We start from the raw sequence: 16,394 nt of genomic DNA on the forward strand, positions 1-16,394 counted from the left end.
TTTGGAATATCGAATGCACCATGGGGAGCTTGCCAGGCTCTACTGTAAGGTCCAAAAATTACAATTAAAAATAACAATAATAGAGGCTGGAGCGATAGCACAGCGGGTAGGGCATTTGCCTTGCATGAGCTGACCTTGGTTCAATTCCCAGCATCCCAGATGGCCCCCCCAAGCACCGCCAGGAGTAATTCCTGTGTGCATGAGCCAGGAGTAACCCCTGTGCAACTCCAGGTGTGACCCAAAAAGCAATAAATAAATAACTAACAATAATAAATTAAAATTTGGGGGGGCTAGAGCGATAGCACAGCGGGTAGGGTGTTTGCCTTACATGTGGCCAACCCGGATTCGATTCTCAGCATCCCATATGGTCCCTTAAGCACTGCCAGGAGTAATTCCTGAGTGCATAAATCAGGAGTAACCCCTGTGCATCACTGGGTGTGACTGAAAAAGGAAAACAAAAATGTAAAAAAATAAAAAATAAATTAGAATTTTCCAGTGCATAAGGGCTGGAGAGATAGCAGTTAAGGTTCTTTTGCTGCATGTGGCCAACCCAGGTTTGATTGCCGGCATCCTATATGGTTCCCTGAGCACCATCAGGCATGATATCAGAGTGCAGAGGTAGAAATAATCCCTGAGCATTGTTAAGTGTCTCCCACCAAGAATTTTTTTAAAACTTACTAAAAATTAATTATTTGAAATAAATAAAGTTGTGGTAGCCAATGGTGATCCTAGATTATATTATGAGAGGGTTTGAGGCACACCCAGCAAGTACCCCAGCTACTTGCTGCTAAGATTGCACACTTGGTTGCAATATCTCGTGTGGCCCGACACAGTCCTGATGCAACCCCCTACCTCACCAGACTACTGCATTCTCTTTAAGCTCTGCATCTCCCCAGATCCCAAAAGCGTACTGGAATAGCATGAAACATGTGAAAATAAAGGCTCCGCCAAATACTTTTGAGCCCCAAGCATGAAAAAAAACGTGCACCCCCTGCATCCCACAGGGCAGGAGTACATCCCACAGTACATTGGGAGGGGCAGCGTTCACCTTGCATGCAACTGACCCCAGACTGAGTCCCAGCACCCCTTAGGATCCCAAGTACTACCTACCAGGAGTGTCCCCTGAACACCGCAGTTATCTTTCAAACAATAAACAACACTTTTTTTTTTCTTTTTGGGTCACACCTGGCGATGCACAGGGGTTACTCCTGGCTCTGCACTCAGGATTACTCCTGGCGGTGCTCAGGGGACCATATGGGATGCTGGGAATCGAACCTGGGTCGGCCGTGTGCAAGGCAAACGCCCTACCCGCTGTGCTCTCTCTCCAGCCCTAAACAAAACTTTTTAAAAAAATTTTTTTAAAAAAATTTTTCAATCAGCCTAATCAGTGGCTGAATAAATAGCAGTACTCCTACATAAAAAAATTTTTTTAAAAAAGTTATTTTTCTTTTAGGGGCTGGAGCAATAGCACAGCAGGTAAGGCATTTGCCTTGCACGCGGCCGACCCAGGTTCGATTCCCAGCATCCCATATGGTCCTCTAAGCACCGCCAGGAGTAATTCCTGAGTGCAGAGCCAGGAGTAACCCCTGTGCATCACCAGGTGTGACCCAAAAAAGAAAAAAAAAAGTCTGGGTTCCAGGGCTAGAGCGATAATACAGCACGTAGGGTGTTTGCCTTGCACACGGCCGACCTGGGTTCGACTCCCAGCATCCCATATGGTCCCCTGAGCACCGCCGGGAGTGATTCCTGAGTCCAGAGCCAGGAGTAAACCCTGTGCATCTCTGGGCGTGACCCAAAAAGAAAAAAGAAAAAAAAATTTAAATGACCACCTCCCACCCCCTGTCTCCCAACACACACACACACACACACACACACACACACACACACACACACACACACTGACAAGGGGAACCAACGCTTTTGCCCTGACCCCATAAGTACCCTAGCGAATGAAAGGAGGCCAGCAAAGGGCAGGGCAGATCTGGGGACATTCCTAGGACTTTCCCCAGCCCCATACCTGTAACCACCTGGGGGCTCCGTGCGTCTACAAGGGAACTAATGAAGAGGTGGCACGAGCACGCCCCACCGGTGAGGCTCCCTCTGGCTCTGCCCCTTTCTTTCGCACCAGCCTCGGGTCCAGATATCCCACAGGGTGTCCCCCGCCCCAGCCTCCCAGGAAGGATCCCTGAGCTCAGAGTCAGCCCGGAGCAATGCAGGGGACAGCCCTAAAACCGTTAAAAAAAAAAAAAGTTTGAGGGGGCTGGAGCAATAGCACAGCAGGGAGGGCGTTTGCCTTGCACGCGGCCGACCCGGGTTCGATTCCCAGCATCCCATAAGGTCCCCTGAGCACTGCCAGGAGTGATTCCTGAGTGCATGAACCAGGAGTGACCCCTGTGCATTGCCAGGTGTGACCCAAAAAGAAAAAAAAAAAACGTTTGAGGGGGCTGGAGCAATAGCACAGCGGGGAGGGCATTTGCCTTGCACGCGGTCGACCCGGGTTCGATTCCCAGCATCCCATAGGGTCCCCTGAGCACCGCTAGGGGTAATTCCTGAGTGCAGGAGCCAGGAGTAACCCCTGAGCATTGCCGAGTGTGACCCAAAAAGCAAAAAAAAAAAAAATTGTTTGAAATGAAAATACTTTCACTTCTGTTTGTTCCAATGTTGCTGCCTCTGCTGAAACTTTTCGAGCCACTTTTGCTTTTCCCAGCTCGTTTTTTTTTTTTTCTCACGCGTCAGCCCTGAGCACCGCGGGTTGCGGCCGGCGCCCGCCCCGCGGGATTAGCGACCCCCCTTAAGCATCTTTCTAAATAAGTTCTACTCAGTAAAAACGACCTTTTTCTCCCTCAAAATCAATTTATAAACAAGATAAACCTTTCGGCAGGAGCGCTCGGTGCCTCCCGCCACCCCGGGCCACCGCCCCCCAGCGACCCCACCGCCCACAAGGCGGAGACCCGGGAGGTTCAGGGCGCTCAGAGCGACCACTCAGCGGACAGCGCGGAAAACGGCCCTCCGGGACCCCCCTATTCCCTGTCGGGACCCCCTCACCCGCTCCTACCCCAGTCCTTAGGCTCCGCCACAAAGTCGGCTGACTGCAACTTCCGCCAGGAACCTGGAAAGGCTTCAAGGGGAAAAAAAAAATCCGATTCCATGGCGTCACCTACATTTCCGGTCAGAGTCTTAAAGGGCCACGCTCCAAATATTCCGGACCAGGTACTTTCTGGTCAGGAAAGTTCTTTTTTTTTTTTTTTTTTCCTTTTCTGGTCTTGGATCAGGTCACCAGGACATCTGGGGCGTCACCAGGTCTGGGGTAGTTGGAGAGTGAAAATCTGAACAGATGGCATATGGAGCAGAAAGTCTTTATGTTTTCACTGAGGGAAAATTCACAAAGATTCCTTTGCAAACGCCCACCAGGACCACGCCACAGTCCTGACACACCCCACAAAAATATTGCTCAGGAGGGTTGGAGCAATAGCACAGCGGGTAGGGCGTTTGCCTTGCACGCAGCCAACCCGGGTTCTATTCCCAGCATCCCATATGGTCCCCTGAGCACTGCCAGGGGTAATTCCTGAGTACAGAGCCAGGAATAACCCCTGTGCATTGCCGCATGTGACCCAAAAAGCAAATAATAATAATAATAATAATAATAATAATAATATATTGCTCAGGAATTAGTGGGCGTTAATATTCAGATGTCATGATGTTTTGTGTTTATTAAATCGCTTTTGGGGGTCACCTTCAGTAGTGCTGAGGACTCATTCCTGAGTGCTTAGGGATCACTCCGCACTGGCTCAGGGAGCCCTCTGTGGTGCTATGGATGGAACCTGGGTCAGCTACTTTCCAGTTGGACTATCTCTGAGTCCTGATTTTTATTTTAATCCCACTGAACTTCCAGTTGTTAGAGTAGCTTCAACTGTTCATGTTCTCACAGTTACAGGAGTTAGCTACAAACCAAGTGAATCACGTGGCCCAGAATTGGGGATTTAGGGCTAGCCCAGAAGGGGGCTCAGGAATTGGTTGACGAATAGGAAAGTATTATATGTGTAAGCAAAATTCCTGTTTGTGTTTGTGTGTGTGTGTGTGTGTGTGTGTGTTCATAGCCATTTGTGCTCTCAAGCTACTCCTATCTCTGTGTTCAGCAACTTATCAAATAGTGCTCAAATTAGACAATGCAGTGAACTCAACTGGGATCTAAAATGGATAATCCACATGAACAAAATGTCCCTTCACTGCTGTATAGCTAATTAATCTTTAAGTAGTTTAGTAGTAGATAAATTATCCAACAAAAATTAAATTCTTTTAAAAATTTGAACCAGTGGGCAAGAACCAGTGGGCACAGCAGGTCTGCAGGAGAAAGTCTTTTTTAGAAATGTTGGCCTATTTTTCGGCTATGATGATGTTTCTTATAGTAAAATATAAAGTTTACTTAGTTTAGAAGTTTATTTTTTAGTTAGTGGAGTTATTTGATAAGTAAACTAGTATACTGAATTTCTTGTAAAAACTCCACAAGTTGTGGAGTAAAAATAGGACCAGTTGGTTAGGGTCCCCAAAAGTGAGGTGGTTAAATATCAATAGTCGATTGCTTTGTGTAATCACTTGTTCATACTTCTATAACAATGCTTCTTTCACTATCTCACATAAATTTACTGGGTGCCAGGATATGAGCCCAGTGAGTTAAACTGATATTGTGGGTTCTTATGAAAATGACAGGTACCCAGGTTGTATTTTTTTTTTTCCCTAACCAAAAGCCTGTGCTTCTGCTGGGAGGCTGTTTCTCTTGCCTAGCAGGACAGCCCGCCAGCTGATGTGAATATACTCCTCCAAATTTTATTCTTTTGATATCTCTGGTGGTCTTTGAATCTTAACCCCACGACATTTGTAGCTTTGTGAGAGAGAGCAAGAAGGACAATTCCTCCCATAGAGGTAATCAAGGGGTGTGTGGTGGAGGCTATTGGGGAATGGTGGGAGGGGAAACAGGGGACATTGGTGCTGGGAAGTGTGCCGTGGTGGAGGGATAGGTACTGGATCATTGTATGACTGAAACCAATTATGAACAATTTCTTATGGTCTATCTCATTGGTATTCAATTTAAAAAATTTAAAATAATAATAAAAAATTAATGTGGAGTACATGTTCAATTCAATCTACTCCACTCTCTACTCCCAATCTGTTTAATCAATCAGCTGAATATATAGCAGTACTTCCACATTAAAATTTTTTTACGGGCCCTAGTGATAGTGCGGGCTGGAGAGATAGCACAGCAGGTAGGGCGTTAGCCTTGCACGCGGTCTATCGGGGTTCGATTCCCAGCATCCCATATGGTCCCCTGAGCACCGCCAGGAGTAACTCCTGAGTGCAGAGCCAGGAGTAACCCCTGTGCATCGCCAGGTGTGACCCAAAAAGCAAAAATATAATAATAATAATAAATAAATAAGGTAAAGGTAAAAGGTAAAGGCCCTCCCGTTGATCGTCGATTTGCTCGAGCGGGCCCAGTAACGTCTCCATTGGAGACTTTGTTGTTACTGTGTCTGGCATATCGAATACTCTCGGTAGCTTGCCGGGCTCTCCGAGAGGGGCGGAGGAATCGAACTCGGGTTGGCCATGTTGGCCGCATGTAAGGCGAACGCCCTACCCACTGTGCTATTGCTCCAGCCCGCACTATCACTAGGGCCCACAAATCAGTTCTTTGAAATAATTAACACTTGTACTAACTTTCTATAGGAGGCAAACTCACAGTCTTCCATTGGTATGAAAAATAATAAAATTTCTTTAGATTACTGATTTAGGTTACTGATTTCAGTGCTTAGTGAGACTAGGCCCTCTACTCCCAGCATTAGGCTCTGGATTTCCTCCCTGTAGTGCTGAGAGACCATAGATGTGGTGGCAGGGATGGAGCCTGGACCCCACTTGCAAGTCACATGCTTGCTCCACTGAGTTATCCCACCAGGCATAATAATATTTCTTTTGAGTGAGTGAATCTTACCGGCTCACTTGTATTCAAGTGACCCCATTTCCAAATCAAATTACAGCAATGCAAAATCCTGAATCTGTGGTGAGTTCTGAAATCAATCACAATAGGCAAGGTAAGAATTAGTTGAATGACACCTGATTGAATAGGTAGAGTAGGAACCATCTCTATGGTTCTCACAGTCCAAACAGGCCCACAGCAAAGGGAAGACCATTAGGAGAATCACTATGAGGGCTGGAGCGATAGCACAGCGGGTAGGGCGTCTGCCTTGCACGCAGCCAACATGGCCGACCCGAGTTCGATTCCTCCGCCCCTCTCGGAGAGCCTGGCAAGCTACTGAGAGTATTCGATATGCCAGACACAGTAACAACAAAGTCTCTAATGGAGACGTTACTGGGCCCGCTCGAGCAAATCGATGATCAACGGGAGGGCCTTTACTTTATGAGGAGCTTGACAGTCCCCAAACTAGCTTTTTGGGTTCTGTTTTTTCACTGGACCTGCTGATGTTCTGGAGATCATATGGGATGCTGGGGATCAAGTCTGAATCAGACACAAACAAGGCAAGGGCCCTCCCTGATGTACTGTAGCTCCAGCCCACACTAGCTTTGTTATTGTCTCACTCATTCACTATACGTACATAAAAATACTTTTTAGCTGGTCAGAAAGTGAACAGCAGATAGGACATCTGCCTTGCATAAGCCTGACAGGGGCTGATCCCTGAGTACTGCCAAAAGCCACTCCTGAGAATGGCCAGGAAGAACACCAAACCCCAAAACAAAACATAAATAAATTTCTTAGTATACTCAAAAACCATGCTACTGATCCAAGGGGAAAGTTAAGCATGGTGACAGAGAGGGCACAGGAGGTCTAGCTGCTCCTGAGAGGGCACCCAGACACTGCAGGCTGTACAGCCAGGAAAGTGAATGCAGATAGGGGGACAAAGGGTACCAAATCTCATGGATGCATGACAGATGAAAAAGAATGGAGCAAAAAGAAGCAAGCAAAATGCGGGATCATTCTGTGATGGACAGTCCAGGGGACTGGAGGGCAGGTAAGTTGTGCATGGATCATGGGACAATGAGTTTCTCGGGAAAGTTGGGGTGAAAGCAGTGATTCCGAAGATAACCCTGGCAATGCAGAGTGGAACTGGCTGAGCAGCAGTCTAGAGAGCTGATGAGAGACTGGAACAGGAGCAAAGGCTGGTAAGAACATCAAAGAGCACTGTCCGGCCAACACTCTACCCCTTGACAACACACAGCAGTGGACCCTCACCTACAAGGAAAATTGCAAGAGGCAGTTTCAAAAACCAACTTTTGGGAACAGTATGCAGCCAGAACGGTAGTGAAAGAGGAAGCCTCGGTTTACCCTTGACCGCTACTGTGAGCAGTTCCACTTTTGGATGGCCCATCCTACATTTTTTGACTCCCTGAAAATTCCTAGGCTTTTCTGATAAACAGGGAGTTAACAATTGTTCATCATAAACTGCCCCAGAGTCTTAAGCTCACAGGGAGACTAAGATAATGAACAGTCCCTGAAGGAGATGTCCAGAAAGATTCCAACCAGCCTGACCACCCTATAGATTCCCTGCATTCTCTATAACACTTATTGATTGATAAGAATTGCAAGGAGCCTTTAAAAAGGACTACACCAACTTACTTTTAACTTAGTCCTACACTAAATTCCTCCACATTTGGGAAGCACCTTTTCTTTTCTCTTATACTTTCCAATAAACTTCTCTGCTTTCCAACTCTCAATCTGAGTATCTTTATTTTTATTCTAGAAAATATTGAAGAACTCAGGAATCACAAATGAAGAGAGACCTGGTGCCACAGCTTCCCCGCATCTGCATTAGTAGAGCGTTTGCATGCTTATCTTGCATGCCATTGACCTGTGTTGGATACCCTGAGCACCATCACAAATGCTCCGAGTTCAAAGCCAGGAAGAACTCGTGAGCACTGCCATGTGCTGTCCCAAACCAGTGGTCTGTGTGTGTGTATGTATTTATTTATTTACGATTTTCCATATGGACCAAAGTTTTTTTTTTAATTTTTATTAGTGAGACACCATGAGGTACAGTTGTAGACTTACAAATTTTTGTGCTTGGGTTTCAGTTATACAATGATCAAATACCCATCCCTCCACCAGTGCCCATTTCCCACCACCACGGATCCCAGTATCCCTCCCTATCCCCCCATCCCACTGGAAAGTATCATCGTTTAATATGACTGTGGCATTTCACCCCCTATCCTCCCATCCCACTCTGCCTCTGTGGCAGGGCCTTCCCTTTTGTTCTCTCTCTCCTCTTGGGTGTTGTGGTTTGCAAAAGAGGCATTGAGTGGCAATCATGTTCATGGACCAAACTTTAGAATGGTGACAAACATTGAGTTAATGGGCAGAAAACCATCTTGTCGTTTTCTAGCCTTCCTTGACCTTTTGGACAGATCTAAACAGTTTTTAGCACTCTTATGACAATAGATTGTTAGAATTTTACTGCTCCAAAAGTGAAAACTTGTTTTTTCCTAATCCTACTGAAATGAGGGAGTTGGAATCCAGGAATGTGGCCACTCTTTATTGCTCAATAATCACAGATTAATGGAATTAACTGTTGAGATGGGGAGTCTGGGGTCCCCCTGATATTTCCACCACTTTTAAAACATTTCATTCAAGGGTCCCCTACCATACTTTTCAAGAACTAACATTCATCTTTCTATGCACAGTAAGATCCAATTAATCTGTCTCCAGCCCACCCCATTAAAGAACATGCCACAGTCATTTCAAACGATGATACTTTCCAGAAATATTAATCCTTAATGATTGTGTACATTTATTTTTTATATAGGAGTATAGCTATTTATTCAGCCACTGATTAGGCTGGATTGTGTAAATTTAATGAAAACCTGAATACAAGGAGTGCAGAAATGCTACAGCGAGAAAGGTGTTTGCTTGAACACAGACGACTTGAATACCAACCCCAGTACATAATAAGGTTGCCTGAGCCAACCCACTTACGGTTGGCAGAACTCAATGTGTCTCCCAGAATATAACACAGGAAGGCCTTAAGAATGGAGGTTTGGTTGTTTTTGCAATTTCAAAGTGATGTAGGCAGGCAGATAGGGAAGTCCCCTTCTCAAGGCAATGGCAGTAAATCTCCTGGGAAGTAATAGCCCTAACCTCATGGAAAAGTGGCGCCAGTCTGGAACAGATCCTAAGGAGGCTGGACCAACTCCCTTCTGCTTTCTGCAGAAGCTCCTGCAGAAACAAAAGTCAGGAAAGGAGTTTCAAAGAAGACCATCACCACTCCCAACACCCTTGGTAACCTCCCTAGCAACGGACTTTTACCTAAGTAGAAGCCCTACATGGGGGGGAGAGGGGAGCAGGTTGGAGAAACCCTATAAAGGCCACCTTGAACAAAGGGAGGGTGTGCACATGCTGCCTGAGCCCCTGTGCTGCTTCTGCCTATGTGGCCAAGCACATGTGGCGGCTGAGCACATGTGTTGCCCAGATCCCCCCTCTTGAGATGTACACTTTCATGCATTCCTGTCTAATGCTGGGATGTGTTTAGGGACTCTCCCCACCCTTGGAGAAGCTCGTGTTCTCTCGAGAATATTACTCTCCCCTCTCTCCCATTTCCTCTCCCTCCTTCCTTTCAAAACCTCCAAATAAAAACTGTGTCATATCTGCACTTGTTTGTTCACTGCAGCACTCTTTACAATAGCCAGAAACTGGAAGAAACCTGAATGCCCAAGAACAGATGACTGGTTAAAGAAACTTTGGTACACCTACACAATGGAGTACTATGTAGCTGTTAGAAAAGATGAAGTCATGAAATTTATGTACAAGTGGTACAACATGGAAAGTATCATGCTAAGCGAAATGAGTCAGAAAGAGAGGGATAGACATAGAAAGATTGCATTCATCTGGGGAATATAAAGTAACAAAATATGAGATTAATACCCAAGAATAGCTGAAATCAGCACCAGGAGGATTACTCCATAGCTTAGAGGCCAGCCAGGCATTCTAGGGGAAAGGGCAGCTCAGATAGAGAAGAGAGCACTAAATAAAGGGTGTTTGGAGGATCCTCCCAGGAGGGAAGAGGCATGTTGAAAGTAGACTATGGACTGAACATGTTTGCCACTCAAAGCCTCTTTTGCAGACCACAACACCCAAAAGGAGAGAAAGAACACAAGGGATTGCCCTGCCACAGAGGCAGGGTGGGATGGGAGGGATGGGGGTGGGAGGGATATTATCCATGGTGGTGGAAAATGGGCACTGGTGGAGGGATGGGTATTTGATCATTGTATAATCTAAACCCAAGCACAAAAAATGTAAATCTACAACTGTACCTCATGGTGTTTCACTAATAATAATAAAAAAAATTAGTTCAGAAAAAAAAAACTGTGTCATTTCACTGCTTGTATACTCCTGAAATTTCTTTCTGCGAGGTGAGACAAGAACACAGTAACCCTGGATCCCGGGTGGCAGAGGCAGATGGGGAGAAAGTGACTGTCTTTCTCCTCCCCACTTCACATGAGCCACCCGTGGGGCCCACCCACATCAAAAGGATTCACTGCAGCACCATGGTTGATTGATCTCTGCCATAAACCCCACAAACCAGGGCCTCTGAGCCCACACCAGAGTCAGAGAAAGAATGACAGCTGAGTGAAGGGTGGTTTTTGTACCTGCTTTAGTTCTTATTTAGTCACCTTCCTCCTCGTTTCCATTACCGAGACCCATTATTTATAATCAAACATACAATGCAGTCTTCTGCCCCCGCGCGTGGGTGTTCCTTCCCGGAGCCCCTTGGAGGGGAGCGGGTTGAGATTTCCTCCCCGCCCTGACCAGGGTTCCGGCAGCCGAAGACCTCCAGGACCAGCCACCATCATGCTGAGACCACTCTCCGCACCCATGAAGGTACTGGCAGAGGGACAAAGCCATGCGGGTTCCGGGGTCGAGACCTCCAAGCCTACTCGAATTGGAGTCGAGCATCTTCCACCCAGATCCTCCAAATTCCAGTAGGCGGGGGTCACACCCACCACCTGGCCCCCTGGCGCCGTGTAATCCCATCAGCGGCCAAGACTCAAAGACTATAAAATCCAGATCCCGGAACCGCGCGGCCGCATTTGCGGCCACGCGACATCTTATCAGAACTTTTTTTTTATGACATCTTATTGTCTCATTCCTACTTTGGACAAACTTGCAGGCTATCGAATGTAGCCTGCCCACAGGGCAGAGTCTGGCAAACTCCCCGTGGCGTACCAAATATGCCAAATACCAGTAACAATGATGGGTCTCATTCTCCTAAATAGCCTTGAATATAATCTCAGGGCTAGGATGAAAGAGACGTTACTGGGGCCTGCTCGAGGCAATCGACGAATAACAGGATGATGAAATGAAAAAAATGAAAATACATGTGAAGTCCAAACGCTGGGTCATTGCCATAGCTGTGACCAGGCTGAAAATCAACAAGTATCTTTCCTTTATAGTATTGGCACCACAGAAAGCTTGTCACATGCTACCAGAATTTCCTTCTTGACTGCACTTTTGTAAGACCTCGACCCCCCTGACAAAGTAAACTTATTTCATCTAGGGGGCTCAGATAAAGGAGTGTAGTGGAGCCGCTGAAGTGGTTGGTCACACCGAGGGGATGGGGGTTGGAGAAGTCCCCTGATCCTGTACCAGTCAGTCAAACATTGAACCAATGTTCTCACACACAAGTCCATCAGGAAAAATGCAAGCGGGTTGATTCAAGGAAGGTAGGGAGAAGATGGGACATGGGACAATGAGTTTCTTGGGGAAATAATCAATCAAGAGGGCTTCTTTGGAGTCTGGACGTTCTCTCCATTCTGGCCACCCTCAGAAGACATTTGCCCTGTCTCAGCATCCCCATGAGGATGAGGGTAGGACTGGTCACTTGAGTCTTTGTCACAGTGCTCAGGATCAGAGACATTCCACCCACGCTGGCTGCTTCCCTGTAGAACAGCAGAGGAGGATTCCAATTACTGCTCTATTAAGAGTCTCCCTGTCAAAAGAAATTAACCCCTGCAGGATGGTTTCTAACATTTGCACCATACGAATATAAGTCCCAACACTTAGATGGTTTTTCCTGGAACGATTTAATGCTTCTGCAAGATGGATGCACAAACTTAAAGGATGCCCGCATTAAGCTGTGTAAAATTTTGTCAGCTCAATAAACATATACATTAAATGGAATTAAGGCCCTCTGCAGAACACTGAAGAACTACTTTTGATAAAATAAAATACACCCGAGTCTGAGTTCTGTTCTAGCTCGCTGCATAGCCTATTCCATATGCAATGCTGTATCCCCAGATGGACCAGCAGGGCCACTGCAAACATCTGAACACAAGAGGATTCCTCTCTAGGATCAATGACTGTTTTTGTTCTTTTGTTCTGCAACTTGCATTTATTTGGAGGGATCACACCAAGAGGTGCTTAAGGATGACTCCTAGTGGGCCTCTGGAACCATATGAGGTGCTGAGGATGAAGCCCAGATTTCCATCTCTGTGCAAAGCAAGTGCCCTTCTCAGTGCACCATCACTAGGGCCAACAAACCAGTTTTTTAAAACAATTACCACTTGTGCTTATTTTCAATGAAAAATCACGGCATTTTTTCAGTCTTAAAAATAATTGGAATTGGAGCCAGAGTGATAGTAGAACAGAGATGGCATTGGCCTTGCATATGGCCAAGTCAGGTTTTTTTTTTAATTTATTTTTTATTTTTTTATTGATTCACCATGAGGTACAGTAACAAAGCTTTCATGCTTGAGTTTCTATCATACAGTCATCAAACACCCATCCCTTCACCAGTGCACATTTTCCACCAGCAAAATCCCCAGTATTCCCCTTTCCCACCATTCCACACTTCCCCCTGCCTGTGTGGTAGACAATTTGCACAACCCTCTCTTTCTCTAGTTACCTTCAATATTTCGAGACCAGACCCAACACCACTCACACATGCTGAAAAGACAATGCTAGACTATGTGTTTTGTATTGTTTGTTATGGATGCAATATAACGTCGTGCACTGCAAGAGCGGCCATGCACTCAAGGAATTCTAAATTTTTAATTATTAGGGTCTGAAGAGGTCGTTGCAGCAAGTTAGTTGGGTCCGAGGTTCATTTGTGTGTCTCTGGATCCTGGCTGTGTGGGAGCTTAAGTAGATGGTGGCCAGGTGTGGCTTCATCTCAGAGTCCCATCAAGGCAGGGGAAAGGAGGAATGCCCGCTCCTCCCCTATTCCGTGAGTCCTGGCATTTGGCACCACGTCACTCATACCTGGAGCTTATTGCTGGCTTCTAGAAAATGGCGACCACCGGAGTTCCTAGAGGGCAAGCTGTGGGACAGCACCTGCCCCCATCTGGAACTGCCCAGTGGAAACGGCCTATTGCAAAGTCCAGGGCCATCTCTGTTTCAAGTTGCTTGGGTCCAAGGTTCATTTGTACATCTCCCAACTCGGATTTTATTCCTGGCATCCCACATGGTCCCGTGAGCACCACCAGGAGTAATTCCTGAGCGTAGAGCCAGGAATAACCCCTGAACATCGCTGGTGTGACACAAAAGGCAAATTAATTAACGAAAATTTTTTAAATAAGTTAAAATCATAAAATAATGTTAAAAAAAGCAAATAATGATGATGATGATGATGAAATTTCTTTCGATTTTAAAATGGCTGATTTTAGCACCCAGTGATGCTGTGGGCTCCCTCCTCCCAGCATTAGTCTCCAGATTTCCTCCCTGCAGGGCCCAGAGACCATATATGTGGTGGCAGGGATTGAGCCCAGATCTCCACCTTTCAAGTCACATGCACTGTGCACTGAATATTCCTCAGCATAACATTTATTTCAAGTATACAAAATCTTACCAGCTCACTCAGATTTGGTGACCCCGTTTCCAAATCAGACCGCAGCAATGCCAAATCCTAAAGCTGGGATTTGAATTCTGAAATCAAATACAATACTCAATAAGAATCAGTCGAATGTCAAATGGAAGATACCTAGATGAGGCTGAGCAGATGGATGACATCAGTTCTCATATTATACAGTTCTCATATTCCAAACGAGCTGACACCAAAGGGAAGGTTTGTTGGGAGGATCACTGTGAGGAGCTTGGAAATCCCCAAACTAGATTTTGGGTTTTTATTTTTCACCAGACCCGGTGATGATCAGGGATACCATATGGGATGCCAAGGATTCAACCTGGGTCGGTCACATGCAAGGTAAGCACGCTCTCTGCTGTACTATCTCTGTGGCTTAAATTAGCTTTGCTATGGCTCACTCATTCACTCTTTAAACATAAAGACAAAAAATAATTCTTAATGGAAAGGAGATAACAGCAGGTAGGGCATTCTCCTCACATGAGGCTGACAGGGGCTACTTCCTGAGCACCACCAAAGTAACCTGAGAACAGCCAGGATAAAGGCTGAGCATCCTTGGGCCTAAAATAAGTAAATAAATAAATTTGTTAGTATCGTAAACTACCATGATGATCCGAAGACAGATATATGAATGACAAGAGGACACAGGGGCGTCCATCAACTCCTGAAAGTGACACCCCAAAATTACAGGATGTACAGCCAGGCTGGCAAGGCTAGAAGGGTGGGGGGAAGGGCTAAGAATCCCATGAACTGTTCCACATGCCTCAGAGATGAAGAAGAACAATGATAAAACCAAGAAAGAAAACACAGGATCATTCCATAAGGGACAGCCCAGGGGAGTGAAGGGCAGCATGAGCGCAGCACAGATGCATGGATCCAAGAGCCTGAGGTCACCAGTGTCAGCAGTGTCTTTCACACAAGCACAGGGCACCACCATACTGCCCAGGGAGGGCCCGAGCCAGGGAGGGTCCTCATACACTCACCTGCACACACACTTTTCCTCCTGGTCTCAGGGCTCCTCTTTCCAGGCAGATCACTGCAGGATTCCCATGCCCTTGAATGCCCTGAACCCCACAGAGACAGAATATGGATTAGTGACACAGAAAAGGTGACAGACCAATCCTCTGTGTCCCTAATAAAACTCAGCAAAATATTTAAAAGGAATGAACAGAATCTACACTTAAGTTATGCACCAGATTGGTGGTTATCAGAGAGGACATAAAACCCAGGATTCAATTTAAGAGTGAAAATAAAATGAGTCATGCTGAAGTCTCCCAAGAACCACTGGAAGTGACCCCAAGCACTGAGTGATGTCTGACTGTGTGAGACCCTAAGTAAGAAAGAAATTAGTGACCACAGGGTTAGTCCAGCAGGGTGGACACGTGCCTGACACACACATATACGGAGTCCTGGATCCACATCATGGTCTTAGAGCACTGCCAGAAGAAAGTCCTCAATATATAGCCAAGAGCAATCCCTGAGCAATGACGAGTGTAGCCCTAAAATCAAATCAAAACAGAAAACAACAACAACAACAATAAATGAAGTTGCGATCCTGGTGCAGGAGTACAGTGGGTAAGGCACCAGCCTTGCAGGCTACTAACCAAGTTAATCCACAAACCCACCACATGGGCTCCTGAGCACTGGTGACCTTTCAGCACAGAGCCAGGAGGAATGTGAATGGTAGCCCCAAATCAAAATCCAAAGTAAAACCAAAATGAACACATTGAAGTGTAGTATAAGAAATTAATTCAGCAAAGGAACTATTAGAGTGATGGTAGGGGGCACAGGGCACATGACTTGCATGTGGCAGATCCCAGTCTATCTCCTGCATTCCATTTGGCCCCAGAGTCACCAAGAGTGTTCCCTGAGTACAGAGCCAGGAATAACTCCTCAGTACCTCCAGGTGTGGCCCAATAACAAAAACAGAATAAAAGAAAGGACCAAGAGAAACAGGGATATGCATGGCTGTCAAACATCTTGGCCATGAGAATCACGGCCCCTGCAAATTCACAGCCCAAGTCCAAGCCCCAGAATCCCACACAGGTCTGTCTGGCAAAGGCTTCAACCTGTGGCTCTCACCGACGGCCCGCAAGTGCTGGTAGGTCTCCAGCATCACATCCATGAAAAGCTTACCCTGAGAGGCATCCAGGCACGTCCACTCCTCTGGGGTGAGGTTCACAGCTATGTTGGGGAAGGTTACTGCATCCTGAGATGGGAAAACAGGGGAACAGCACTCAGTGCCCTGCCCACCCTGCATCCAAGGTAATGAAGACAGAACTCCTCAGCCCCATAGAGGAGCTAAGGACCTCTCCTCTTGAGAAGCAGCTTCCACACACAATTAGAAATCAGTCTAAGTTGGCCAGATCTGGTAAAATGTTAGGATTGTTGTCTTAGAAGATTCCTTGAAGTTCAGGCCTTGCACAAACACACCCCAGGGCCAATCCCAGCACAACTGCTTTCATGAACACTGGAGAGGGCAATACCTGAGCACAGACCCAGAGGAACTGACAAAGCAAGGTTGGGTGAAGCCAAAAACCC

The 16,394-nt window shown here is 46.3% G+C and overlaps 1 protein-coding gene across 1 annotated transcript in view; it reads right to left on the reverse strand.

Moving 5' to 3' along the window:
• LOC130022486 (zinc finger protein 560-like) overlaps positions 1–16,394 on the reverse strand; it is a 131,498-nt gene that overhangs the window by 91,417 nt on the left and 23,687 nt on the right. The gene's annotated exons all lie outside the window — the stretch shown is intronic.

Source organism: Sorex fumeus, unplaced genomic scaffold, assembly GCF_029834395.1.
Source record: "Sorex fumeus unplaced genomic scaffold, SorFum_2.1 ptg000019l, whole genome shotgun sequence".
NCBI classification, from domain to species: domain Eukaryota; kingdom Metazoa; phylum Chordata; class Mammalia; order Eulipotyphla; family Soricidae; genus Sorex; species Sorex fumeus.